At 43.0% G+C, this 20436-nt stretch overlaps 1 long non-coding RNA gene across 1 annotated transcript in view; it reads left to right on the top strand.

Annotated features, from left to right (window-relative positions):
• The first annotated feature begins 1453 nt into the window (after positions 1-1453).
• Positions 1454-20436, top strand: part of LOC107107782 — a 38806-nt gene continuing 19823 nt past the window's right edge. Inside the window, exons 1-3 of the long non-coding RNA XR_001482404.1 lie at positions 1454-1975; positions 3511-3614; positions 6030-6147. This is a non-coding gene — a long non-coding RNA (uncharacterized LOC107107782). The remainder of the gene's footprint in view (positions 1976-3510; positions 3615-6029; positions 6148-20436) is intronic.

The following is a 20436-nucleotide window of genomic DNA, read 5'->3' as shown; positions in this document are numbered from 1 at the left end:
GTGCCTGAAGGACACTTATGGAGTTGCCGGGTGAAGGAGTACATTCCAAAGGAAAGGGGCCACCACTGAAAGAGTCCTGTCTCTGTCCGCCACCTGACTCACCTCTGCAGGTTAGGGTACAGTGAATTGGGCTTGGGCAGAGGATTTTAACTGGAAGGCTGGGTAGTTTCACATATTAAAGCCATAGGTTATGTTCATACTGTTAAAGTAAAACATTTTTGGGTTATTGTGTCTAACTTTTCACATCATTTGCCATTGGAAATAATTTTATACTGTTTGTTTCCTTAAAATTCAAGTTCTTTGGCTTCATAAAGACTTAGTCCTTTTAACCTTTTGTGGTCTTTCTATAAGCTTTTTACAGTTCTACTTTTAGTTTAATAAGCTGCCATCTTTATAGGAAACAAAGGGAGAATCACCCATGGCTTCCATTGTGTCTTGAGGTTTACAGTGGCACTGCTTTTGCTGGGGCATAGGTTTTTATAAAATGACTTGGGCGGGGGGGAAGCATTTTATTTTAAATATGGATGCCTTAAGTGGTTAAGACGCTGAACTGCAGGCTGTGGAAGGTCGGTAGTTCAGCAGTTCAAGACCCGGGTGCCGCAAGACGGGGTGAGCTCCTGTCTCTAGTTCCAGCTCCTGCCAACCTAGCAGTTCGAAAGCAAGAAATTGCAAGTAGATAAATAGGTACCACTTCGGTGGGAAGGTAACAGCGTTCCGTGCACCTTGGTGTTTAGTCATGCCGGCCACATGACCACGGAAATGTCTTCGGACAGCGCTGGCTCTTCGGCTTTGAAACGGAGATGAGCACCGCAACCCTAGAGTCGGATTCGACTGGCTTTCGAGCAAGGGAACCTTTACCTTTACCTTTTTAAGGCTGTTTATAGCTTTCCTGTAAGCCAACTGTCTTCCCTACTTCATTAGTAATGATTAATAATACCTAGTTTCGTTAAGAACAAAATGAAAAACTTAAGCTTTGCTAGTTTCTACAGACCCCATTGTTTTCCCTAATGCTACTTGATTTAGAGGGTGAAATAATTTATAGCTTGTTTTGTGACACAAGCAATAGTACTTAGTAAAACGTAACATTAAAAAGGATTTGATCCATGAATGGTTTTCTTAGCTGGAAGTAGACTCCCCTTTCCTTTGCTATCCTGATATTGCAAGGTCTTTTTCTTCCCTGCAATTTTTGAAAACTTTGTGGCCTCTTTATTTTTGCATGTCCTTTTGGATTTGGGGAAGCATAGAAAACTAGAATCAAAAAGCTAGGAGTGAGGATTTTGACTGGGGGGGGGACGGGATCTGAAGCACCTACAGACTTGGGCCTGTTGTAACAGCTGATCTGATCCTTCTGCATTTCTAGAGCTATTTATGGTAGATTAGCTGGTATCAGAGCTTCACTGTTCAGCCCATAAAAGGTTGGCCCTGTATGATGTTACCACACTGCATTTGACTCAGTCCTCTAAGGCTCAAGAGCCTAAAGTTTTGTGTGGAGGAGTCCCAATAATGGATGTGTACAATGCATTGGGGAATTGCTCTGCTGAAGATTTCAGGTGTCGAAGAACATTCAGGGGGAGACCTTTGCCAATAACGTTTTGCTCCAGGCCTTCAATTCTTGGGATATAGCCTTGGCACTTGTATCCTGCTTGCTGTTGTGCACATCGTCGGAAAGCACCGTTCTAAAAATTCATCCAGCTCTGAATCATCTTGGCTGCAAACTGTACTTGCGAAGCCTACATTGCATGCTAGTGACTTGTGTGATGTGTCATTCCTGTTTTTTTTTCTTAGCACCTGAATGTTTTGTGGTTTGGAGAGAAATTTTAGTTGAAACAAGGATCTTCTGAAGTCACATGGTTGGATAAGAAGTTTTAGGAGAACAGATTTCACTTTTATTTGTGTGTGTGTAAGAAAACCCCCCTCTTCCATAGACATAATTTATGGGAAAATCCAGGACTTAAAAAAAATACATCTTTTCGAAGTAAGTAACTTTTTTCTCAGTTTGAAAGGAAATATTTTCAAATTGTTTGAGAATGTTTTGAGCTTGAAATGTGAGTGAGGTTTTCTCCCCTACCTTGTGCATGTCTGTTATTCAGATGCCCGAAAGACATCCTGCATTTTTCTTGCCCTATTTTTCACAGTGGGTGGAAGGTTTGCTACTTCTGATGCATTTTTCGTGTGACGAGTATGGCGACTGTAAATGTGAATTGTGTTGGGCTGCGAGATGTCCATGTGATACACCAGGAGGCAAACATTGCAGAAAATATATTCTGGGTTATGGAAGTTTATATTTCTTAATATAAATGGCATCAAGTTTGTCATTGAATTTTAGTTTGCATTTGAACTGCAGCATGCTGTTCTTTGAACATATTGTCAATTGGCATAGCACTAGGCCACCTTTCAAATTCTGGCCATGTTAAACATCAGTTTTACTTTATACAAAACTCTTTGTTATCATCCTTATTGGGGTGGCCCTGGGAGCGGAATAACACTTTGGAAAAAAAGATCCTTGTTATCAATTATCCTTAGTGTACTACGGCGTAGCTTCTTATGCACCCTTATGGACACGATAGGGTGGTTCATTCTCAAATGCTAAAGGTTTCCCTTGCTTGAAAGCCCAGTTGAATCCAACTCTAGGGGGCAGTGCTAATCTCCGTTTCCAAGCCGAAGAGCCAGCACTGTCTGAAGATGTCTCCGTGGTCATGTGGCCAGCATGACTAGACGCCGAGGCTCACGGAACGCCGTTACCTTCCCACCGAAGTGGTACCTATTTATCTACTTGCAGTTTCTTGCTTTCGAACTGCTAGGCTGGCAGGAGCTGGGGCCAGAGACGGGAGCTCACTCCGTCACGCAACACTCAAGTCTCGAACTGCTGAACTACCGACCTTCCCGTCTGCAGTTCAGTGTCTTAACCTCTGAGTCACCGCTTATGCTAGCTTATGCTTATTCACTTGGCGCGATGGCCAGTACTGCGTTACAACTCTGTGTCCCCGGGCTTAGCCTAGTTACTGTTATTTTTACCTTTGTTCCCCCACCACGACCAGTCCCTAACATTACAATGTGGGTATGATGATATTGGCTAACGTTACAGAACAGTGAAGACTACTAAATTGATGTAGTGATGGGATTTAAATGTTTGCTGTAGAGCTCTTGGCTCCTTCCTCTTGGTGATGGGCACTTTAGGGCTCCTTGGAAAACATTGGTCTTGTGCAAGCTCCTGGTGCCAGGATGCAAGCTTTGCAGACGAGAACAGCCTCCATAATAGCTGAAGAGAAGTGGAAGCAAATTACCAGCTGTGGCAAATTGAGGCAGGCCTTTCACCATATTATGTGAGTTGGTAAAAAGAAAGCAGTCCAGCCTTTAAAAAAAGCTGGTCAAGCATCAAAGCTTGCTTCAGCCCTTACGTGTCCTCCATCCACACCAGTAGCAAGGTGCAAATTGCTTCAGTGTGGTGCAGTCCACTGATGAGGGGTCAATTCTCATAATCAATTGTAAAATTCATATGTCTCTTGGCAGCCTAGTACCACACTGTGTAGAAGTGGCTTCCATGCTGTGGGCGTGTGAAATACACCTGGATTTTGCTGAAAACAGACTCTTGTCTTTCCCCCCAACTAGTTGTGGTAACTACAATTCTTCCATCTCTCTCTCTGGTCCAGGTCCTGCTTGTCTGTCTTCTTTGGGAATGAAATATTTAGGAATGTTTTAGGAGGGCTTTCTAAACTAATATATAACCTGTTCTTTTTCCTTCAGTCTATCCTTGGATTGACCAATGTAATTACTTCCCAGTTGTACCTGTGCACACTTTTAAAACCTGTTTTAAGGAATAAACTATTGCTTGTGTTCCGATTATTTGTAAAACCAGCACTATGTATGCAATTAATCAGTTACCTGTGTGGTGCGTGCTGACTGGAGGAAACTAAAGTTACAGTCCTAGGGACACTTACAAGAGAATTAAATAAGACTGACTTCTGAACAGAGCTATTTATTTGTGCTCTCTAGAACTTAAAGTGCAATCCTGTACAGAATCGATAGGTTTAGTCTGGAGTAATTGTACATAAGATTGCCCTGTTTTATCCTATGCAACTTTTCCTTAGTGCTTCCAAAGCATACAGTATTCTTGCACAAGACTTCTCATTGATACAGATGCTATGAATAATTCCCAACTAGTCTATTGTCTTATTCCCAAAACTAATGGTGTGGGTGGCCTTTTTAACGGGGGGATGAACTAATGATAAAAGTCCTCACATAACAAAATCTTCAGAGCAAAATAGGAAAATGGCAATTACTTAATCTGCCACACGTGAGAAGAAAAGATAAAAACAATTTGTCAAGCATGAATAACATTTTCCCCATAGCACTGTCTTGTTTTTGTGTGTTCCATCACACCCATAACAAAATATTGCTCTTGGCAGGAATACTCTAGATAAATGCCCAAGGGAGTTGCAGTGCTTTATATACTAATCAAAGAAACACAGTTAAAATTAATGATTCTATGATGATGCTAAACCTCTGAACACAGACTGTGTAAGAGAAGAAATAGCAGCCTGTCATTCTGCCACTTACCCGTAAGCGGAGGTGAACTCTATATGAGTGAAGCACTTGGAATTTCCTTTGCAGGGAAAAGCAACGACTTGATTATGTGCTAATTTAAGGGCCTGTCTAACATTATCCCAGCAACATGAAAGGCAGCATGATGTGGCTCCCTCATACCTCACTGAGGTAAAGTTGGAAAGTCGAATTCTTGGGCCTTAGGTGGAATTATCCAAATAGTGTCCCCTCCAACATGCTAAGAACAAAACTAAATAACTAATGATGTCCCCAGTAATAGCCAGTGTGGTGTACTGGTTAGAAGAACAACAACAAGAAGAGTTGGATTTATACCCTACCCTTCACTTAGAGTCTCAAAGCGACTCACAATCTCCTTCCCTTCCTCTTCGCACAACAGACACCCTGTGAAGTAGGTGGGACTGAGAGAGCTCTGAGAGAACTGCTCTTGAGAGAACAACTCTGAGAGAACTGTGACTGACCCAAGGTCACCCAGCTGGCTACGTGTGGAGGAGTCAAGAATCAGACCCGCTTCCTCAGATTAGAATCTGCCACTCTTAACCACTACACCAAACTAATATCTGGGAGACCCAGGTTTGAATCCCCACGCTACCACGTAAGCTGAGTGGGTGACACTCCTAAGCCCTTCCTCATGGGATAAAATGGAGGAGAGGAGAACAATGTAAGCTGCTTGGGGTCCCCATTGGGGAGAAAAGTGGTGCATAAATAAAGTAAAATAAAATATGGCAGAATCTGATCCTTTGCCTGAAGGTTAGGATTGGCCCTGCATAATGCTGTCACTCCCAGAGGTGCTTCTGGTACCCCCTCCCACAAACGTTTTTGTACTACTTAATGTCAGCCCTGGGACTGGGACAATGAGCCTAGAGAAGGGCTGTGACATGAGCCATACCATACAGGGCAATCCTGTGCAGAATTACCCCAGTGAAACCCGTGGGCATAGACTAGAATAAGCTTGCACTGTCAGTCTGTTGCATGCCCACCAAAGCAAATGAAGATTCTCCCATGATGTGACAACTTAAGAATGATGTTTTGTACTGTTTTTATTAATGTTACCTGTTTGGAGGGTCCCAGCTATCCAGGAGACAGGCAAGTTTATCAATGTTACAAATGGAGTAAAAGAATCTGGGCCATATCTGTATTGTTGCTCTTCCTGAGTTTGGTCAAAAACTCTAAAAGAGATTAGCACTGTGTGGTCCTGAGTAGCATGTTTAATCTAATCTGCGGGCTTTGCCCTATCCCCTTTTGTTGTACCTGGTTGATCATCTAAATAAATGGGAAGAACTAAATGCCTGCTGGGATTGTAAATGATTCAGCCGTTCTGTTGTCATATGCAATCTTGTTTGCCTAATTTTTCAGCCCAGTATGTAGCCAGAATGCTTATAGTAGATACCGGTTTATAATTATTGGTAAAATGTGGTGTTGGGAATATGCCAGTGTAGCAAGATCCTCTGTGACTGCTCATCTTCCAGAAGCATTGCTGGTGGTGACCAACACTTACCCTTGACTTTCTCCATTTCCTCACTGGAAAAGCATCTACCTTCTTGCCAGACTGTGGACATATTTTCTTGCTCTTTTGAAAAGTAGTAGGTAAGTGCTGCTTTTTAAAACTCTTAACATAATAATTGGAAAACTGTTAGATAACTTGTAAAGAAAACTTTGTTTTTTATGTCTGTATGCTGAGAGTGAAAAGAATGTATTCCCAGTGAAATCTGTGTTAAACATCTAAGAATACATTGGTAAATATACGTAAGGTAATTCTGGACTTGGCACCTTTCAGACCAACGAAGTAATTCTGGGTATAAACTTTCGTGTGCATGCACATGACCAACATGGCTACTCACCTAAATCTGGAGTTCTGTGATATTCTTAACCATAAACATTTTTGGAAAAAAGCAACATATAAAGGATGATCAGTGGTCTACAATTAATATTAGAAGTGAATGCTCACATTCATAGTTCAGCATAGAATTTGGTTCATCATAGTAATGTGAACACTGAAATTATGGCATAGTATGCAAATATGTTTGCATTCCACATAGGCGAATGAATGTCAGCCAATTTGAGCCATGCTGTGGGGTCTAGAGACTGGGCAGCTGAGAACTTGTGCCACAGTTGGCCCAAGGAACAGGTTTGCATTACCTTGCAATGAGTTTTTATGAATGTGACCTACCACATTTGTTAGATTGTGTAATGTTGTCATAAATCTAGGTAAAACCAGCTCATGCTAGAGCCGGGGGGAGAGAAGTGCAGAAGTAGACTGATGGGGTGCAGCGCACATAGTGCTGCATGGTTATGGATCACATCCCTAGACTTGTCAGCCAGCATGCTTTTTGTGTAGTGTGAATATTTTAGTGCAATGAAACTGGGTGGCTCGGAAGTCACATGTCAGTCTTTGACAAGGCACCTGTGGTTCTTCTGATGACCATTCCCCATGACACCAACCCCATGTTCCAGAAAAGTAAACAACTTCTTTAGAAATTGGGATAATTCTGTCATTATTATGGGTCCAAGATAAAACCTGAGTGTTAATTTTAGAACAGAACATCACTTGTCTGTGATGAGTATATCGAAGTAGTGGAGATGTAGGAGTTCTGTGTTAACATATGCAGCTGAATGAGGTGGTGCAGTGAAGTATTCTACTGTCAAATACTACTCTGGAAAAGAAATTCCTTGCAAGGAGAAAATGTAACACAGAGAGAGGTTCTAACCATATCCTTTCCTGCAGAACTAGAGGAAAACATGAAGAGAACCTTCAGTAGAGTTCTAGAGAACTTGAAACCTTACGCAGTGTTTTGTGTCGCAACTCTGACTTGGAAGCTGTTCTCTTTACATAAGGGCTAGCTAAGGTTTATCTAGTGGGGAGAGACAGTCTTACATGAACAGAGGACTTGGTTGGTTATAAGAAAATTGTATTATAGCTATGTATTGTTTCTTTTGGGGAGGTGTTAAGGGAATACAGTAGTCACGTGGCTCTTTTTGTTGGTGGGAATTGTGCATGTGGCAATCTGCAAAGTGAGTACCATTGCTTTAGTGTGTGTATTAAGTTTATGCAGCAGTTTTACATATTTTGATGGGAGTGGAAACCTGATGTCAGGGAAGCGGCTCATATGCGTATAGTATGATGTCAGCCGTTGCAGAAATCCAACTAAATTATACATGAGTATCTAAATTTGTAATTTGAATGTAAACTTTAAAGGTGCTACAAACCTGAAGCATGAAACATCCTTTGAATTAAACAGTGGGTTCTGTTGCAATCTACTTTGAAAACATAGAACACTCAATATTTCATCCCCCCCCCTTTAGAAATGAACTGGCTGTCATATGAATTGCTTATTTTATATCTTTTGATTATGGATTACAGAAACTTAAAACTATTCGTGTTGTTACTAGGATGGCTTGCAATACTGAACTTCACAGAGTGGTGTGTCATAAGACTTTATATAGATGCTGCTGCTTTTGCACCAGTTCCTGGCAGGCTTTGGCGGTGTGTTGGAGCAGGCTGGACTTGTCAAAACAATTGGCTGAACAAACCTTACAACTGAATGTGAACTGTATTTAAAGGCTTTTAGACATTTATTTTAGACATTCATACCCTGCTTTTCTCCTCAATAGAGGACCCAAAATGGCATACGACATCATTCTCTCCTCTTCCATTTTATCCTCAACAACAATTGTGTCATGTAGACTTAGACTACAGAGAGTAACTCACTGGATGACCTTGGGTCAGTTGTCATGGCAGAGTGGGGATTTGAACCTGAGTATCCCAGATATTAATCTGATATCCTAATCACGACACCACACTGGCTTGAATGATGCTATTGATTTAACCTCAAAAACATAGAAAAGAGTACATTAATAGTAGACAAGAAAACGGCTTGGGGTGATGGTAGAAGTCAGATTACTTACGTGGTAAGCATCCTCATTTTCAGCAGGGAGTCTAAAACTCATGTTGCATACAACTTACATCTCAGCTGCTGTTTGTAAATCTATAGAAGTGGCTCAGATAAAAGGGTCATTTACAGGCTCCTTACCATTTGATAACCTTAACTGAATTCCCCATACATATATACATTGCACATGCAAAACGAAGAGCTAAGAACTGAAGACTCTGCCATTTTACTGGCAGATTAATGCCATGTAAAATTAAAAGTTAGTGGGGGCCTTGTTTCTGAAACTTGCTGGAAAGCGGAAGTCTGGCTTTGCTTGCAGGTAAGGGTAGTCTGATCTTGTCAGATCTTGGAAGCTAAGCAGGGCTGCAGTAATTGGAAGAGAGTTGCTATGCTAAGGCAGGCAATGGCAAATCATCTGTGTTTGTCTCTTGCCTTGAGAACCCTACAGGGTTGCCATCAGTCAGTAGCAACTTGACTTCACTTTCCACCACCACCACCAGTATTTACAGTGTGGGGTTCAGGAACCAGCCTCAAGAACATAGAAATCATTGTCAGCTCAAGCTGTTCGACCACCCCAAGTAGGACAGGTCTCAGGACACCCCAGTGAGGTGCAGGGTGGCAGGGTGGACCTGAAGGGAGACCCTCATCCCTCCCTTGCGGCTTGGGTCCAGGAGGGGCAGCACCTCTGGAGTCTGAACCTTGCAGGAGTGGCAAGGGTGGAAGACAGATGTTCAGGTCAAGAGTTGCAAGGGAAAGTGGAGACCCCTTCCTTGCTACCACTGTGATTATTTTGACAACCTTTTAATATTTTTACTGCAAGTTGGTCTGCTGGCTTGACTTGTGTATGCCCTTTTCTTTTGAAAAGGAAAAGTGCTTAAAGAGTGTGCTTAAGAAGAAGAAGAAGAGATTGGATTTATACCCTGCCCTTCACTATCCGAAGGAGTCTCAGAGCGGCTTACACACTCCTTTCCCTCCCCCTCCCCACAACAAACACCCTGTGAGTTAGGTGGGGCTGAGAGAGCTCTGAGAGAACTGTCCTTGAGAGAACAGCTCTGACAGAAGTATGGCTTGCCCAAGGTCATCCAGCAGCTGCGAGTGGAGGCGTGGGGAATCAAACCCAGCTCTCCCAGATGAGAGTACGCACACTTAACCACTACAGCAAACTGGAGAACTACATTATCTTATTTATTTAAAACATTTTTATGCCGCGTATCCACCCAGTCAGTGTCCCCAAGGCAGAAAACATAAAAACCCCATTAAAATGTGTATACCATTAAAAATACAGTTGAAATTATAAAATAATTCAATTAAAACATATAAACAACACTAGAAGGGAGGGCCAGTAACCATTATTGGGGGCATGCCAGAGGAAACAAACAAACAAAAAGTCTTTACCTACTGGTGAAAGACACCGATAGAGGAAGACAGACAGATCTCCCTGGGGAGGGAGTTCCAGAGTTTTGGCGCCATGATGGAGAAGGAGCTTTCTTGGGTCGCCACCCATCTAGGTTCAGATGCTGTGGGCCACTGAAGCAGGGCCTCTGAGGATGATCGGAGGGAGTGGGTAGGTTTGTGTGGGAGAAATATAATAAAGTATTTCAGAACAGTTTTCCTTTAATGAGTCCTTGAATGTGAATGACTTGCCAAGGCAAATGCATTCCTCCAGTCCTGGTGACCTACCAGGTACTTAGTAAGTCCCCCTGTGTTAGCTCTCTGCCTAGAACTATAGAAACAGGAGGGTTGTTGAGCATCTGCCATGGTTGATGGGCTGTTTTTGTGGGACATCTGTTTTCCTGGCCTGTGCAGGTCACTTCTGCCCTATGTCTTGCTGTAAAGGTCAGGCAATGTGAAATGTTATGCTCCGTGTTCTAAGGATGGGAAAAAGTGGGATAAAACTTTATCTGAAGTGGGGTTAAAAAATTGGTGTCTTATTGATCCACCAGTTTAAAAACAAAGGGAAGTTTTCCTCATTCCTGAGAAATAAAACAAGTTCTGTATAAGAGATTCAAACTGGGCAGAAGTGGTTGCTCTCTGATTTTTAGAAAGCTTTTTTGTCATGTGGTGTGAATTACCTTTTAAACAAACTGGCTCGTCATTGGTCTAAATTTTGGAGGAGACTGGAATAGCCAACTATCCCATTTTCTCCTGCCGCAGAGAGAGAGATTTAAGAGGCATCTTAATCACAGATGAAGTGCTTCTGTGGTCCCTGCTGTAAAATGAACAGAAAAACGTGACGTTATGGTTTGGAGGAGGAAAGCCCCGAAAACATCTAAAACAATAAAAAAAGAGTTTCTGAAGGGTCCATGTACTTTGGAGAGTTTAGGATTGTATTATATAGCTTTAACGGTTGTATAAAACTTCAGCCGTTGAATACAAAGGGCTCGTTAATATGGGCACCAAGATTTCAAATCTCCCTCTGTTTCACTTGGCAAGTGCTACAGCGCTCATTACACTTCCAGACACTAGCTGCTGCCGTTCCACTGAAACCAGCGTGGTTAGATGCAGCTGAAATGTGCTGGCAGCTGGTCACTGGCACTGCAGATGCTAGTTCATCTGTCAGTGCGGAGGTAGAGCCCCACAGTGCCTTGTTCTGAGGTAATGGCTTGGATGATAGAATATGAGTAATCTTATGCAGAGCCCCTTTCATGTAGAAGAGCAGCTGGGATTTAACATTGGCCTAAATGGTATTTCGTTGAGCAAAATGGCATCTGTTGTTGGCCTGTAAGAACATAATGAGCCTTTGAGTAACACAGAGCTGTTTTTCCAGCACATCAGTCATTGAAAGAAAGAATGGAATGGATCCAGGGAGTCCCTTCCACTAAGTGAAGTGCCTTCCTCTGTCTAGAGGTGTTAGCTCTCATCTTCCCTGATTAAACAAGCGTTCTGTAGTTTAGAACTTCAGCGCCGGAATCTGCCGGGACGATGCAAACTGTGCAACAGCACAAAATAAAAAATTCTTTAAAAGATAGAAAAATGCTATTTCCCGAAAGCACAAAGACTTGGTGTGAAGAGGAGGCAGGGTTGCCAACATCCAGGTGTTGGCTGGAGATTTCCCACTATTACAACTGATCTCTAGGTGACAGAGATCAGTTCATCCACTTTGGATGGCAGACTCTATGGCATTTTGCCCTGTTGAAGTCCCTCCCCTCACCATACCCCGCCCTCCTCGGGCTCTACCCCAGGTGGCAATCCTAAACTGGCAGCGTTCAGAGGAGGAGAGGGTTGCATATTGTGCAGAATCCAAGTAATCGCTGTGTAATTTCTTTATTACTTAAAGCTCCAATTTAAGGTCCGTAAAGCAGCAAACAATAGAAACAGTAAAACATGCAACTGTATAAAAACAATTAAAACAAAACACATGAAGGGGGAAGAAGGGTCAGCGAGAATCAGTGAGTGAATGCCAGATGAAACAAAGTCTTCACCGACTGGCAGAAAATGATGCTAGAAGAGGCCAGGTGAATCTCCCTGGGGAAGGAGTTCCATAATTTTGTTTCTGTGACCCAGAAAACCGTTTCTCAGGTTGCCACCAATCTAGCATCAGATGGTTGGGGCACCCAAAGTAGAGTCTCCAAAAATGACTGTAGTAGTTGGGTAGATTCATAAGGGAGAAGGAGGTCCTAATTCTTTTGGGGGGGAGGGGGAGAAGATGTCTGGATGGAAAGGTCCCCGGAGTGCCAGAAGTCACCTTAGGGGTAAGGAGAATTGTGTGATTTGGAAAGATTCAGCGCAAGCAAGGTTAGCCGGCTGGACTAGGGAAGTGACATGGTTAAGGATGCACACGGAGGCTTTGTGTATATGTGTGTGCAGGGCCATTCCAAGCCTCATACCCTGCCTGCCATAAGTGAGGTGAGCATCTTCCAACCTACCTCACCGCTGGTAAGCAGGAAGAGCAGGTGGCACCTCCTTGCGTTCCTAGGTCCATGCTCAGAGACTAGGAGCTGCTTCCAGGCTACGCAACCTCCCAGCTAGGGATCGCTGGCTCTTCCTCGCTCTCCATGCCTTTGCAGTCTGGGGAAGGCAGGCCGTACCGGCTTAGGCAGGAAAAGGGGTGTAGCAGTCAGGCTCCTCATTCACTGGCCTGGGGATGGCTTCCTGCTCTTCGTCCCGCCTTCTTTTGTGTGGGTGCCCTTGAGTACACAGGGACTCAGGTGGGCAAGCAACGGTAGAGTTGTGCAGTAGCCACCTGCTCTTTCTCCCTCCTTCCCTTCCTTCCTTCATTGGGGGGGAGGAGGGCTGGGCCAGTGGCAAGCACGTTTTGATGGCTCTGGCACCCTAGCAAGGCTTATGTGTGTTTTGAATTTTTAAAAAACTTGACTCAGATTGCTTAAATCAAGGTGTTTATTTATTAAAGCAGGTTTTCGATTGGTTTCAGTGAAAGATGTGGTTCATCCTATAACTTTCACCTCCTCCAACCAGGTGAGATGAAATCCTCAGAGGTTTGTATTTCTCGTTCCACAAATATTCGCTGGCGAACGTTTAGAGGGACAGGAGGAAAACCCTGTTTCACAGGCAATTAAAATGTTCATTTTCTGAATAGGGATGTGGAGGTGTAACAATTTGGTGGCATGCGAGTGGATTTTTTTTTTGTCCTTTCTTGAGTAATTTTAATGGTCTGTTTTTAAAGTAATCTGGAGTGTGGGCACGCTTGGTTAATTTCCTGTCTGCTTTCCCTCCAGATACACAATATATGTGACACCAGGGTGGGAGGGGGGAGCGTTGTATCAGGCAATCAGTATTGCAACTTTCACATTTAAAATGTCAAGAGATCTTAGAGACATAATACCTGCTGATCTCTCATGTAGAGAAACCTTTCCTCATTACAAATCTCCCATTTCTCATTAAGGAAAAGCAGTTGCTTCTGCTCCCTCCCCACTCTACAGTAATGTCCTTTTACGCCTGCCTTCCAGAGAGTATGAAGGAGATGTTTGCCTCTGCTTCCTAATGGCATTCTGTCTGCCCTGCGGAGAGCCATGTAGCATCTGCCTGTTTCCCCTCTAGTCTTTGGCACCTTGTTTTCAAGAGTGTAAGCAAAAGGTTTGCCTGTGTGTGTAGCACAAGAGTAAATGGAACAGCAAGAAAATGGCCTGTGGCTTATTCAGGTTGAACATATTTATGTATTTACAGTGTTTTCATGCTGCCTTTTCCACCCAATCCAGGTCCATAAATCGGTGAATATAAAAACGTTAAAACATTTAAGCAATTAAAATACAGTTAACAATATCCAGTTAAATTAAAAACACATAATAATATGAATCTCCCTAAGCCACTGAGTGAGTGCAGTGATTTGCAGACCCCTGCTTCATGAGAAGCAGACGCTGAGGTGTCAACATAATGGCTGCTCCCTGAGATTACTGATTGTCAAATTTTAGCAATCTGAGAAGCTCAGTTATATTAAATTACTTACTTGCTTGGGACACTGGCTGCTGTTTAGAATGTTTGCAGACAGTCAGAGAGGCCTGACTAAACAGCTAGCCCAAATATCCATTTGTCCGATGGTTGCAACTGACACATCAATATAATTTGCAAATAATAGAATTTACAAACCCACATAGTGAGCACTTGTTGAATCTTTTAATGTTGACCTGACTGGCCATAAAGCTTTCATAAGAAAGGTGCTAAGATGGGGAAATCACCTAAGGATTTTGTTTGTTTGTTTGGATGGGAGTTGTACTGGGGCAGGGTGTCAGGATGTAACTGTTGTTACTAATAGCGTTGATTGCCTTGACTGTGCATTGATGTTGAGACAAAAAGTTTTTTAAAAGGGTCCATTTGTAGTTCGGATCTTTCTTAGTTAGTTTCTAGGTGTGCGTCCCTATTAATTATACCATCACATATCAGCCATTGGATAGTTGTTTCTTTTTTGTCCATTGGGAGTCTAAATATTTCTTGTACGGCCCAATTTTTTGTAGCCTGTTTTCCTCTTGTACAGGCTTAGAATTTTATTTTGTAGGAGGCTTCTTTAGGAGAGAGGTAATGGATGCAGCACATGGCTATTCCGGTGCCAGCTGAACTTATCACTCATTAGCCAAGCTGTTGCTAGTTTGTATGAGGCCAAAGACCATTTATGAAACTTGCCCAGCACAGACAACTCTGGCTTTGTTTCCAAATAAAGGCAGGGCTGAAAAGAGTTCAGTTAAACTCCCAACGGTCAGGTCTTGGGTAGGGGAGGCCCTCTTCCCTCCTTAATAGTGGGGCTGAATGGAGATGATTTGCAAGCTGTAAATTCTTGTGCTGTGCTATCTTAAATTTTAAAACCTACAAATGTGAAATGTTTCAAAATGTGCACCGTGGGACATAAAAATGACTATGGAGTTCAGTGTTGTACTTCTTCATGTGGTCCAACAATAGCATCCAAAGGTATTTAAAGTGCTCAGGAGTTATGTTTGCATATATGGAATCTGGTTTCCATTGTGCCAGAAAGTAGTATGTCCTGTCGTTTTATAGAACCATGGGGCTGAGAGAGTGCCCCTGAGCCCAGAGTTTAAGGTCGAACTCACTGCACTTTTCAGGCTTCCTGAAGAAGGTATAACTCTTTTCATAGGAAAGGATTTCTTGATAGGTGTTTGTTGAAAAAAGCTGTGGTGTCTCAGTGCCACAGTATCTTAGTGCCGCAGTGTGCCCTATGTATATAGTAATAAAATGGTTTGGAGAAATACGTTCCTACTTTGGGGCTTCAACTTGAGAGATTCCCCCACATTTAGGTTTAAAGCAGCTAGATTGGAGTCCAGTGGCACCTTAAGAGACCAACAAGATTGTGGGGGCATAAACTTTCGAGAATCATTCCCCCCCCCCTTTCCTACCAGATGACAGGCAGGAGGAGGATGTCAGTTGCTTCCAAGCATCACCTGAATACCTACCATCAAAGCTTTGTAAATGCAAATGGTCCTCCTGACTAAAGGACAATGAAATAGCCAGCTCATACCTTAGCTGGCCTGGAATCTGACACTTAAGAAGTTGACACAGAGACTGGGTGGCACAAGAGGCTAGAATGTGTCTTCCTGAATACCCCAGGAAGGATTCTTTGATCTGCAAGGAGTGGGACAGAGATAGAACCAGGCCCGTAGCCAAGGTGGGGCATGTGGGGTCGGTGCCCCCTCACTCATAGCCCACGTCCCCCCACTCCTGCTGCCCCTGCCCTTATCTGCCAGCTGCACTTGTTTGCCTTGACTGCTGCAGGAGAAGGCGAGCAAACTGGCCGGTGCAATTAGTACTCTCCTGCCACTACTGTAGCACAGAGTGCATATTCCCCGAGTATTAATCGTGCCAGCCCACCGGCTCTGGCTCTCCCTCTCCCAGGCCGAGTGAGTGGGCGGATGAGGCAGGCAAGGGCAGTCGTATGCTGATGTCATGTGACCCAGGGGGGCTAGGTCACATGACTGGCAAGAAGGTGAGAGTGAGACAGGTCCATTTTGGCGATTCCATCTGGTGATAACTTGCAGGAGGCAGCTGTCACATCAAGCTCAATGTTGAATGGGGGGCTTTGCCACGTGGAACAGAAAAAAGCTGGCTTCCTGGACAGAAATTCCTAGGTGACAGGGAGCTTTTAGCAAACTGTAACTTCTAAGTCACAGAGCCTACCTTAGAACAAGATCAGCTACAGTATGCATAGGGTTGAGGGACAGAGGATCACGTTCCCATCTTTTCTTTCATATTCCTTGCTCAGTCTGTTGTTGTGCAGAGTGTATGTGTGTAGACTTATTACTTTTAATAAATTCATTACTATTTTACGTGGTGGCAGTTGTTCTCTGTGCCACTTAAACCTACACCGCACTCAGACACGCTATTTAAAATGGGTGCCAGGGGAAAGGTGGAGGTCAGCTGCTAAACTGCCATTTCTCTGGGAGTACACAAGTATGCAAGCCATCCTCATGGTCAGTAGACCTTGGGTAGTGTGGGAGAGCGGGGCACTTAGAACAGCAACATGAAAGGGAAGCTAGGAGCACTGGCCCTCTTGGTCAATAATTCTTAACATGACTACTTGGTGGCAGCGTATGAAGGGGGGGGGAGTGAAACAACCCCTCTGAGAGTTGGGTGAGCAGCATGTTGCTGTGCATACACTCAGAATGGTAGCTGGATACCCAAATACCTCCGGGTTGAACAGAGTGGCACATACATGTCAGTGGGTCTGTTCCATCACAAGTGGGTTGGATTCAACTAGCTCTCTAACTCAGGCATGCCCTGCTCCCTATTATACCCAGGTTTTGTCCATGCAGGTCCCAGGATCCCTAGAGCAACCTTTTTGGTAGTTAAAAGGGGCACCCTCCTTTTTTCATCAATGGCAAACCTGGTTGGAGCCAAACCAATGTTCCTTGCTAAGCACTGTAAGCCAACCTGAGCTTGCTACGCAAGGAGGGCGGGATATAAATGGAATAAAATAAATAAATAAAAAATAGATCTACTAAGCATGGGACTGCAGTTTTATTGCCCAGTAAATGGGAGGTTGAGCTTGCACTGGCATTGAAAGAAACAGTTGCTTGTGCTACTGCTGTGTAGATATAAATGCTGAACATTACACAGGAAAGTGTTTAGTCATGCAGGATCCCACCAGAAGCAGGCTTACCATCTTATCTACTCTTTGTGCGAACTAGGCGATAATTCTTTGTAGTTTGAACCACAAAGGGTTTTTTGTTTTTCTTCTCAAGGCATTTTTGTCTAGCATTTAGTAGCTTGTTGAGAAACATTAGATCTCCCTTATGTGTTATTTCTGCTGCATTGTGCAACTTTGCTGCTGCTGCCTGCATGGCTCATCCCTCACTGATCTTATAACCCTTCGATGTTACGTAGATACACTCTCAGGGAAACCACACGGCTAGAATGTTTTGGTTTTACCACAAGCATTAGAACAGCTGTTTAGGTCAGAGTCAGGAACCTTTTCTAATTGGAGGCAGACAATTGCACAATTCAGAGCAAGGGATCAACAGAGAACCAGTGTGAGAGCCTGTATGCCTCATAAAATGGTAGAGTTTAACATTAATTATGTTTCTGTAACCCAAACACTGGTGTTTGAGAGGTCTTTATTAGGAAGGACTACACATGAGGTCTTACAATAAGTGGTAAACATACACATGAACACCTCATGTACTTAAAGAAGTGAGCAGTGACTCACAAAAGCTCATACCCTGACACAAATTATTTTGCAGTCAAAACTTTCTAATACACAAGTTAACAAGGTTGTTTTTTTAAAAAAAATTATCCTTAAAAGATTATAGAAAATGTCCAAGCAAAGGAGGTTTCAGAACTATAAACCAAGGCCCACAGATGTGCAGATAACATCAAAATTCCCCAGAGTTTAAAAAGTGTCTTGAGGATTTGGCAAAGAGTTTCCTAAGGGGGTCTGCTGCCTGTTGGAAATTGTATTACCCCCATTACTTTAAAAATAAATAAATCCTTGCATATCTGTTTTGTTGGTTTTTTTGAAACTCATATTTTGTAGATTTATTGCAACGACAGTAAATACCCTAATTATGGAAACTTTGGTTTGTGGTACAAAAGCTTCTAAAATATTAGAATATGTGTGAATACAAGAAGTATTTTCTCAAGCTTGATTGACAGTCTGCTTAATTGTTCATCTGGAGCAGAAACGCATTAGAAAGGATGCATGGAGACCATGTACTGATTTCTCCACCACCCAACTGTGAAGTTTGAAATTTGAGCTTTGGGATTTCAGTGACTCAGCCAAATCTCTTAATTCTGATCCTGAAACTGTGAGGATTTTAGGCTGTTGAGGCAACTACCCCCTGCATTGAAAGTCTTGGCATGTTACCTACTCAGTCCCATGGAGGAGTTTATTATTACATTCCTCTTGATAAGTTTCAGCTAATTGAAATAATTCTTGGCAGAAAAAGGCAAAAGGAATTATTGGAACATATGGTAAGTCACTTAAATGTGGCTTTATTGTCCAAAGATGAGAGTGAAACTGAAGCATCTGTCCAATAAAATTATTTTGGTGAGATCATTCCTCTTCAGCCTTCCACTCCCATTTTCTTTAAGGTTAGGTCTGTTTCACACATAACAACTTTTGTGTGCTGAACTGATGTCCATCTTGGAAAACTGCCACATGCTAAACACCTAAACTGACTCATGCTAGCCTTATTTTAAGATACCACCTCTCTGTAAAAGTGTTACTTTGAATTGAGCATTTCTTTAAAGATTGCTATTTGTATTTAAACAAAAAGGCCCCTTTTCACAGAACTGTTGTGGCCTCTTCTGGATTGCTGGCATTCTACAATCACATCGAGGGCCAGATAAGCCCAATCAGGGTGGGATCATAGAACAAAAACAGCGTAACTGGGAACTAGAGATGAAGAAAAACCCTATGTGTTGGACCCATAAGAGCAAGATTTATGGCCTTTTCCCCATAGGCTGTGTGCTGAAGGGGATCAGGCCCTCCATTCCTGTTCAGAGGATCTAGTTGATATGTTTCTCGACATCAGTGGATTCCAGTTGTTGTGCTGAACCTGTAACGACCATTGTCATTAATGAATTTTCATTGCTGCTGGTTGGTGAACAGAGATGTAAAATGTTTTTTTCCAAAAAAGAGATTTCTAAAGATTTCAAAAAGGAAGGGTAAGAACAGGAACAGAAACCATCTCTGCTACCTATTACATTTTGCCACTCTTGATGGCAGTAATTTTACCAAGGTAGTTAATCTATTTTGATGGGTTCCTACAGTCATGAGATTTAAATGTCTCCATCTGTAAACATTTATACTTATGTAATGCGGGATTCTGTTGAAAATTTGGTCATGAAGTTCCAATTATAGTATTGGATGCAGGGCCGGCTCCAGCATTTTTTGAACACTAGGCAAGGATACCTTCTGGCATCCCACCCCACCCCCGCACCCACCAATTTTCAAATATAAATGCATTTTAGGAAGAATGAAAAACGCAAAATTTGGAAAGCCCAAATGTATACACACCTCCAGAGACTTTCTCTTTGCTCCATTGGGAAAGTAATGTGTGCAGAGGGGCTGCAAGTAAGCTATGCTGCCATGGGGGGGGGGCAGATGAAAGTCAAGGATGTTTCCTTCATGTCTCTGGAATTTTGGGTTTCACTTATCGCTCTCGCTCTCTTTATCTTTTATCTCAAGCAAGTGACCTTGACGATTTGCTTTGCCTGCTCGGCTGGGAACCTGGGAACTCACAGACTTAATAATCAAGAAACTCCCAGAGTATGGTGGTTTATTTGAGCAGCATACAGAACCAGGGAAAGTGCATCATATAGTTTGGCTCTTAGCCTGAATGGTAAGCTGCATTCAGACATAATGGTAAATCACAGTTTTCTTAAAGCTCAATATCTGCAACAAACTGTGCAACAAAATCTGAAACACTATCTACAATAAACTCTTCTCAGCAAACAGTAAATCCTGGCTTGAGTCCAGTGGCACCTTTAAGATCAACATATGAGCTTTTTTGTGCACAAACACTCTTCTTCAGATACAATGAAATAGAAAGAGAGGGTGAGCAGTATCATAAGAACATAAGAACATAAGAGACGCCAATGTTGGATCAGGCCAAAGGCCCATCCAGTCCAACACTCTGTGTCACACAGTGGCCAGAAATACCAGTGCCATCAGGAGGTCCAGCAGTGGGGCCAGGACATTAGAAGCCCTCCCACTGTTGACCCCCCCCCAAGCACCCCCAAGTATCCTCCCAGTTCCAGCTAACCCAAGCCAGTCACTCACTGAATCAAACTGGCATCATGCTCAAACAGAGATTCTTGCCAAGTAACATCAGTTATAAGCTCAGCCATGTAGAAAATAAGCATCACAGATGTACTACCACAAGAATACCAAATGATGCTATGTGACCTGCTGAATAGGCTCTCAAAAACAAACAAAGACTGAAACAAATCTAGGTAGTTCTGGATTCCTCCAGCATGGAATAGCATGGACAATAAGCCTTTGGGGTGCCCCTCCCTCCCCTCAGAATCAATTGCATGGAAAATAAGCCTTCAGGGTGCCCCCGCCGCTGCCTTCCCCCCTGCC

This window comes from Gekko japonicus, unplaced genomic scaffold (assembly GCF_001447785.1).
Source record: "Gekko japonicus isolate JY-2015 unplaced genomic scaffold, Gekko_japonicus_V1.1 scaffold87, whole genome shotgun sequence".
Lineage (NCBI taxonomy): Eukaryota > Metazoa > Chordata > Lepidosauria > Squamata > Gekkonidae > Gekko > Gekko japonicus.
The sequence above is the reverse complement of the archived record's forward strand: the minus strand, read 5'-3'. Positions and strand labels throughout refer to the sequence as shown.